Genomic DNA, 8,296 nt, shown 5'->3' on the forward strand with positions numbered 1-8,296 from the left:
ACTGTTGTACATAGTAGGTGCTTAGTAAAGATTATTGAATTAAATGAATATTTGGAGCATTTGGTATGCTAAATAAGAATTTCACAGAATACCTAGATTAATAAAACCAGTTCTTGCACACTGGCATACTGTTGTATTAAAGTACTTAAGTTTTAAAAAGTAGGATAAATTATATTATTCCATAAACATAGTAATTTACCTAACAAATCCATACTTCAATTATAAACTCCAGTCTAATCCATGTCCAAAATTCCATGATTAGAATTTCATAGCAGCTTTATTGCAAGTACTAAAATACAAGTTCTTAAATTGGCCCTTGGAAAGATTATGTACCTTAGCATTAACTTTATACCCAACACCATTTGTTAAAAGAGTAATATTTCTTGCCCCCAACCCTTGCCCTCACCTCACATGCCACATTATGTTCCAAATCCAAGCCTGGGACATGCATGCACAATGCTCTACTCTTAATAGAGTCAGTGGAACCATGTGGTGGCTATGTACTAGAGATCAAACTTGACTGGAGGTCTCAACTAGCTAATTTCTCTATCAAGTTTCACATGCTGTATATACCAATCACATTTTGCATAGATGGAGGAGTATGTGTAAATATGGCCTATTAGTAGACTTTTGGTTTCCATTTAAGTGGGAGGAATTATTAGAATGAAGATTTAAAGTGGCATTCTTATTTTAAAATTAAATCATGTACATATAAGTCTGCCACAGTTAGCACCCAAAATTCAGTGTGACCTTTATGGCAGCTGGTGATACTCTAATATTTCTGAGTAGTACATAAAAGGTGAAAGGGCGTATCTCCTTTCAATGTGCATATGTAAGTGCAATAAGTATTAATAGGAGTACATACTTGTAGATAATCCTGGAATGTATATCTAGATTTATAATTAGGAACAGTTATGTGAAACTGATATAAATGTCTGTCATCAGTGGTGTTTGATTATCAATTTCCCTTGTGCATTTTGCAAGGACTATAAGTATATGGTAGCTTGCTTTTCTCAGATTTTATAACAGGTAATGAAAGAGTGTTTAGAATTTCTTTACATTCTTTCATATACAATTATATTTGTTTGGCATCTATGAATTTAGATGCAAGGGTGCTTTTTTATTTGTTTTATTTTGCAAAGTCCAACAAGGCATTATAGAATTTTGAAATGTAATTTTGTGTATGAAATTCAATTCTTAACTGCCTTTTTTTAGTAACCCCAAAAGAAATCTCAAATAGTTATTTTATTATATTCTCCTGCTCTCTGCACATATCTCCCTGACTTCCTGGCTCTCTTAATTTTTCATTCTTTGCTTAGCTTTTTTATTATCCTTATTCCCTGCTATATGCTTCAGTTATGAGATATATACAAAAATTCATGAGGAGAAGTAAACATAAAAGGATGTTTGTATGGAGGGTTTCAGATGGTTTTACTTTTTCCTTCGTTTTTTCTATATTGTTTGAGGGGGATAAGCATTAGAAAAATGAAGAAATGATTATTTGACTCACAAAGAAAACTAGCATTAATGTTTTAGGATCTTTAAGAACTTGGTTAGTAGAATTCTTAAGGTACAGGCTCTAAAGACTAGCTTAGTTTTCCCATGAATAGATTAGTTTTCAAATGAATTGGTTTGACTTGTTCAGAATGTTGTTCTTCTTAAGTGTTCATGAAAAAATTCACTGAATTTTGGTAAGATCTTTGCATTTTATATCTCAGACAAAATGATAACTACCTTTTTTTTTAACTGAATTGTCATTGTGAAGGCAGAAACCATACCTGTTTTTTCCTCAGTCATATTCTCTATGCTTTTAGCTTCAGTAGATATTTGTTATTTAACATATAAGTATACTTAGTAATTAAGAAACATTCCAGCATAAAAATGGTAAAGTATACAAAGTACATTATTATGTAAATATAAAGTAGTGCAATGCACAAAGAAACACAAATGGCCAATAATCATGAAAGGTGTTATACCTCATTAAGAATCAAATAATATAGATGGAAAAAACCTATATATCTTTTTTCCAAAGATTCAAAATACTTGATTATCTTCAGGATTGGCAAAGGAATAGGGAAAAATGAGCACTTTCATTCTCTATTGATAAAATGAAAATTACTTCAGTTCATTCTGGAAAGCAGTTTGGAAATATGTATCAAAGATAGAAGATATGGAGCTTTTGTTCCCATAGTACCATAGGTAGGAATTTATTTTAAGGAGATATTCGAGTGTGGTGAGGTGTGGTAAGATGTACATGTAAGGATTTTTTTTTTTTTTTTTTTGAGACGGAGTCTCACTCTTGTTGTCCAGGCTGGAGTGCAATGGTGTGATCTTGGCTCACCGCAACTTCCATCTCCCAGGTTCAAGCGATTCTCCTGCCTCAGCCTCCTGAGTAGCTGGGATTACAGGCATGCACCACCTTGCCTGGCTAATTTTGTATTTTTAGTAGAGATGGGGTTTCACCATGTTGGTCAGGCTGGTCTTAAACTCCCGACCTCAGGTAATCTGCCCGCCTCGGCCTCCGAGAGTGCAGGGATTACAGGCATGAGTCACCGCGCCCAGCCACATGTAGGGATGTTTATGGCAGCATTCATTATATCATAGAAGAATTCGAGCTCTAAATATTCAAGAAATCTATTAAACAAGCTGTGATTCCTTTATATAAAGAAATACCACACAGCCATTAAATGATGTAGACCTATATTTATTGATCTATAAAAATGTTAATGATACATTGTTGAGTGAAAAAACAGGTTACAATACAGCATGTGTGGAATGATTGCTGTGTATCAGAGGTTGGCAAGCTTTTAGTTGTAAAAGGTCAGGTAGTAAACATTTTAAGTTTTGTGGGTTGTATAGTCTCTGTCATATTACTCAACTCTCCTATTGTAGTGCAAAAGTAGCCAGGGACATGTGTAAAAAAGTGAGCATGGCTATGTTCCAATAAAACTTTATTTACAGAAACAGGCAGCTGCTTAAGTTTGCTGGCCCCTAGGATATATGTAAAAATATGTGTGTGTTTATAAACACACACGTACACACCCATGCATACACACACAGACTGAGCGAGAGAATATACATTTCTAGAAGAATGTTTACCCAAATGTTAACAGTAGATGGCTCTGCATGGGGAATTCTAGGTGATTTTCATTACTTTATATTTTTCTGTATTATATGATTTTTATAGGCACTAGGAAATGTCATAAAAATTATTATTTCATGAAAAGACAGAGCCTATTTACCCTTCAGAAAAACAGATTCCTAGTGTAACATCCCAAAGGGTTCTGAGATCTTGCATGTTATATATGTACATATCAGATAAGGTAATATTTAAATATAGTTCACCATTTTGTCTGTGGCAAAATCACCTCATGTCCATGTTATTGTACTTGTTTCTTTAATAATCTCCTTGCTCCTGGTTTTTATAGCTCTTCCCCATTGTGTTACATTCACAATGACCAGATTTACCTAAGAATATTTTTTGAAATCTACAATTGTATTATCTCGGTCTTCTAGAACCTATCAGAAGTAACCCAGTTTTGTAATAGAAAATAAATACACATATGCACACATACACTACTTTCCAGGCTCTTCTGTTTCTGTTACTGCCAGCTTTCTGATTTCTCCTCCTATCCCATTAGTATAGGTGCCACCAAGGTTCTGTCCTTGTTCTCTTCTTCCACTACATTGTTGCCCTTGGTGTGCCCGTGTTTTGCCACCTCATGGGAGGGCTCATCTGGAAATTCATGGAAGTAGGTGATAGGTAGCAAACCATGTCTTGGAAATTTACTAAAACCAACACTCACAACAACCAGTTACCCATAACTATTTTCAGCTCCTCATGTAGGCTTTAGCTTTCTGTCAAATTTCTCTTGTAGATGTGACAAATTTGGATTTATTAACTCAGCTTTAACATCTGGATCATCACAATATATAACTTTATAAACCTAGCTTTTCAATGTCAGCCTTGAAAGTGTCATGTTTGTGACTTCTGGATATGTATTTGGAGACACAGAAAAGTAAAAGCAGAGAAGCCAGCTGATCTTACCCATCATATAGGCAAGGTATGTTAGTAGCCCTGACTAGCTAGATTGCTGTGGAAATAAAAAGACGTAGATGCACTCTGGGATTTTAAGAAGACAAATTAGCAGGATTTGGTGATGGACTAGATTTAGAGAGATAAGGTGAGGCTCCATCAAAGATAATTCACGGTTTGCTGGCTTGTGCAAATGGGGTATAATGGCTACCCTTTCCCCCACGAAATAGAAGGCTGTCATCATCTGCTGAGAAACAGAAGTGAGGGGTCAGAAGTCGAGGACGTTGCCAGCCAGGTGACAGGAGGATGGGTACTTTAGGCAGAAGGAGCAGCATTAACAAAGGCTTGAAAGTGTGAAAATGATCAGTGTTTTCTGGAAATTTTGAATACTGTAGTGGAATTAGAACACAATAGTACAGGATGTGGAGTAGGGAAGGGCAGTACAGAGCAGTGAGTTTGGAAAAATAAGCTAAAGCCTGATTGTGTCTTGAATCCCATGCTAATTAGTTTACCTTATCTTTATAATTCAGCTGTTCTCAGACAGTGAGATTCATATACAGCTAACATTTTATATCCAATTGATGGACTAATAGAGTTGCCTTCTTTTATTTTGTAAAGCAATAATGGAAACCATTATCTTACTTAAAATATCAGAGAGCTCTTAAAAGACTTTATTTTTCACTTGACAATGGTGGCAAAATAAATCCTAGAGTCAATATAGAAATTATTATAATTATCATAAGACTTTATTTTTTAATTAATGAAGAATTGCTGGAAATTAATAAACACTAGATGTCTATTTGAAAAGAGGAACTCAGAGGCTAGTTACTTAACTTCAACACCTTAGAAAAACAGCCACAAATCACCAGTCAAGTGGAGTGCTTGAGCAATGAATATAGTAGTAACAGCATTGCTGAGCCTTACCATATGATAACATGCTTAAAAGGGCTTGGCAAATGCTGAACTTCCACTGTCCTGGAAAGAATAACTATTTATGCTTAGTAAATTGGACAAATGCTGGGTCAGTTTTTTAAAAAAAATTTCTGAAGATGTGCTAAGAGAGGAATGAAGTTCATGTGATAGTTTTAGAATTATAAAATTTGTAATTTTAAATGCCCATTTCAAAATATTGATCTTCAGTGTTTATCATTATTGAGAAAGTTTTCTTATATTTTTCTTTACACATGTTTTAAAATATCCATCAGTCCTACTCTTATGGATGATTATATATGAGACTGAATACAATATTCTGAATGATTCAAATATTCTCTTTTTTGCAATATTAACTGTTATTTTTCCTTTTCTTCCACTGTCTATAGTTTTCTGTTAAGGAGGTCTTAAAAAGTGCACACTCAGCATTTTCTAATTTATAAGAATTGTAAATTTACAGGAATTTCAGGAATTGTACTAGAATTGACATAACTCTAAATTATATTAAAGGAAGCTAAAGAACATATAAATCGTGCCAAAAATACTTAGGATTGGGAGTACTGGATGCCTCAGGGAATTGGTAATTTGATACAAAGCCTGTCACCTGTTAAAATTTATCCTGGGTAAGTAGTGACTGAAAATCATTATGACCTGACAGGTGTTCAGGATCGTGTGTAAACTGAAGTGGTGAACTCAGTATAGTTCCTATTTGACACATGTATGCATTACTGAACCACTGCAACATTAATTGATAACTATGCTGGCAATCTTGATTGAGGTGCCAAGGACTAACTGGCCTGAACTCTTTTCACCCCTACTAATGTGCCTTTTAAAATAGGTTCAAGTGTGCTTGTGTAGCAGAAAAGTGTGTTCGGGCCTGTTCCTTTCACTAGATTACTTTACTCCTAAAATTGACCATCTATATTTCCCACAGTGGCTCCCCTTATTATAACATCTTAGAGTTTTGGGGTTTTTTTACCCCTGGCAAAATGTTTGTCTGTCTTTTGAATAATCAAATTAGATAAAACATTAAGTTGCAGGTACCCACAGGTATAAGCAGTTCCATTTCCCTACATTCTTTCCTTGGAATTTAATTTAGAAGCATGAATATGCTCTTAAATATACAAGAATTCACATCAATCTTAATTAAATATTACTGATTTTTTCAACGCAGTTAATATTTGTTATTCAAAAAATTGTTGCCTTATGTACAAGTGAGTCAGAAATAAAATAAATCCACTCAACCTTTCCTAGCGGTAGCAAGTGGAGGAAAAGAGAAAGAAAAGGATTGATTCTCACTGGTATCGTACAGTGAGGAGAACAATTTTTCCTTGCTAACAGATCATGATAGTATGCAAGTCTACATACATAAATTTATCCCCAGCCATGCCAGCAGCAAGACTTTAGCCAGGTGGGACCATAAAAGAAACAGACCTTTAATAAGAATCTAATAATTTTTAAAATTATATATACTCTAGTGTCTCTCCAGCAAGAACATAATTGTGCTGCTTACAGATGACAGGAATGCTTTTTGTTTAGTCTTCTTTAACTAGCAAACTATTCTCCCTTTTTACAAATCCTTCCAGAATGCTAAGGAAAGTCTGAAAAAAACAAATCTTAAACGTGTCTGCGTATAGGCAAAAATAATGATGGTATGAAATTTAAATTGGTTTTCCAATAGGTGCAATAAATGTAACTATATTTCACAATTTTGCCTCATGGTTAGCAATATGTCTTTGCAAAATTGCTAACCAGGGTTATGGGCATAACTTGTGAGGATGGGACAAAACCAATTTATTTGTAGAATGAATTCATGAATTCATTAGCAATATGCATTTATAAACTGAGCAGTTCCTAGACTCGACAGTAACAAATTGGGCTGATTATAACTGAATTATTCAGTTTTGCTTTGCTGCTTTTGTATAATTATACTGGACATTCCCCAAACATTACTTTGTACTCTACCTTAATAGCTTTGGTAGTGCTGTCTTATCTACCTGGAATCTGCTCTATTTTTTTCTTCTTTGTTCCCTATCCTTTCATCCATACCTCTCTTCTGATCAAGTAAATTCCTAACACATCTTTCAAGGTTTAGAGTATCTGTCCATTCTTTTCTAGACCTCTCACCATCTCTCCCCGCTCATATCCAGTTTCCATTATAGACAGTATTAACTTTTCTTTCTACACACTTAGCAGTCATGTTGTGCTGGTTGTACTTTATTTGTGAGCTACTCAAAAGAGACATTATGGTGTATTTATGGCACATGTATACATATGTAACAAACCTGCACGTTGTGCCCATGTACCCTAGAACTTAAAGTATAATAAAAAATTATATAAATAAAAAATTATAAAGTCCAAAAAAAGAGACATTATGGTGTGTTTAACATGTAGTAAACAAAGATGTTTATCAAGTCAATTACTAAATAAATACAGCTTAATTCTTTTCATTTTTGTTGGGTTTAAATAAATGTTTTTTCACATGCTTAGATGAGCTCTAAAAGACCTAGAGAAATATCTTAAAAGATACGTTTAAATATTTTTGCTTCTAATGAACGTACTTTTAAAATCCTGACCATAATTTTTTTAATCAATGATGGCCTTTAAGATAGTTTTAATGATTGTTAATTTGTGTATATATGTTGAAAAATAGCTAATAGACTTAAAAAAATCAACTGTTTAGAAGTTCCTCAATTTTATCCTGTGTTCCAGGGAAAAGTAGGGCAGGATCATTTAAGGGCTGTAAGTGGCACAAGCCTAGCAGGCTACAGTGCAAAAAAAAAAAAAAAAAAAAAAAAATTGGCCAGGCACAGTGACTCACGCCTGTAACCCCAGAACTTTGGGAGGCCAAGGAGGGCGGATCACTTGAGGCCAGGAGTTGGAGACCAGCCTGGCCAACATGACGAAACCCCATCTCTACTAAAAATACAAAAAATTAGCCGGGCATGGTGGTGCATGCCTGTAGTGCCAGCTGCTCGGCTACTCGGGAGGCTGAGGTGAGAGAATCGCTTGAACCGGGGAAGCAGAGGTTGCAATGAGCAGAGATTGCACCACTGAACTCCAGCCTGGGCAACAAAGCAAGATCCTGTCTCACCAAAAAAAAAAAAAAAAAAAAAGGAAAAAAATGCTAATTATGGAAAAGTTTTAAAGTATTCAAAAGTAGAGAGAATAGTTTAGTGACTACCTATTGACCTATTACCCAGATTTAATGTTTATTAACCAATGGCCAGTCTTGTTTTATCTATTCCCTAACTCATTGTCCCTGCCCCAGATTATTTTTTAAAGGCAGGTTTATTGAGGTCTCATTTATATAAAATGTAGTGTATTCAT

Source organism: Pan paniscus, chromosome 13 (assembly GCF_029289425.2).
Source record: "Pan paniscus chromosome 13, NHGRI_mPanPan1-v2.0_pri, whole genome shotgun sequence".
In the NCBI taxonomy this organism is placed as follows: domain Eukaryota; kingdom Metazoa; phylum Chordata; class Mammalia; order Primates; family Hominidae; genus Pan; species Pan paniscus.